The sequence below is a fragment of the Dermacentor variabilis genome, chromosome 6 (genome assembly GCF_050947875.1).
Source record: "Dermacentor variabilis isolate Ectoservices chromosome 6, ASM5094787v1, whole genome shotgun sequence".
Taxonomy (NCBI): domain Eukaryota; kingdom Metazoa; phylum Arthropoda; class Arachnida; order Ixodida; family Ixodidae; genus Dermacentor; species Dermacentor variabilis.
The window spans coordinates 40803477-40804437 of record NC_134573.1 but is presented as its reverse complement, the minus strand read 5'-3'; the positions used below and the strand labels follow the sequence as shown (position 1 = coordinate 40804437).

The following is a 961-nucleotide window of genomic DNA, read 5'->3' as shown; positions in this document are numbered from 1 at the left end:
GTGTGTGGTGTTTGCGTGCGTTATATCACATTATTTTTTTTTAATTGTGTCTAATTGTAGAAAGTGCATCTTGCGCCGGATTTGTTGGATTGGTTGTTTTTCTATATTCTGAAGCGCGTTTTCAAAAAGCGCCCGATTTAACGGCGCTTTCGATGCTAACGTTCTATTGGCCAACGTTTCCATGCTCATCTAGACAAACCAAAATGGAATAAATCCGTTAGTGCAGTACCAAACCAACTTGACTGCATTAGTGCAGTAGCGTTCTGATGAATTCACGTGGAAACGTTTTCAATCACGGCGGCGGCAGCGCTACCTTTCGCACTGAGAAGGCTGATCTCTCGAGCGACGGCCCAACCAGTTTGGCACGAGGCGCATGTCAGCTCCGTTTAAGTGGGTCACGAGGTGTGCGGCCGCCGTCCAGTCCCGCTGGCCGAAAGCCGCTTTCAGTTCCGTCGATAGCTCAGTTGGTAGAGCGGTGGACTGTAGAGGTTGACCCGACGCGGACATCCATAGGTCGCTGGTTCGAATCCGGCTCGACGGACTCTTTTTTTTTTTACTTTTGTGATATTACCATCTTCAGTACCTCTGCATTTTGTACTGCTCACAGAAACGTACGCCTTGTGCGTTTCAGCGAGCAGTTAATTCATGGACGATAACACGGACGAAAATGACGCCTACAAGAGATGAACTTCCCCAGCAGAGGTTATAATAAACAAATATTACAGTAAATTTCACAATTCCAATAAAATGGTACAAGATAAACCGGCATTTGCTCGACCAACCAAACTAGCGAGCAGGAATGACAAATGCTCAACTAAAGAAAGCGAATGTTCGGGCTGATTCGGGCATGAATTAAACTTTCACAACCTGCTGTATGTGTGCTTAGTATGTTTCTGTGACAGTGCAACCCCTGTGCAATGCTTACTGTTTATCTGCGGTATTCGTGCACCCATTTGTAGTT

General features: G+C 46.0%; 1 non-coding gene across 1 annotated transcript; it reads left to right on the top strand.

Moving 5' to 3' along the window:
• The first annotated feature begins 449 nt into the window (after positions 1-449).
• TRNAY-GUA (transfer RNA tyrosine (anticodon GUA)) lies at positions 450-541 on the top strand. Its single transcript is given in 2 exon segments — positions 450-486; positions 506-541. It is a non-coding gene; the product is annotated as a tRNA-Tyr (tRNA).
• Positions 542-961: the final 420 nt, after the last annotated feature.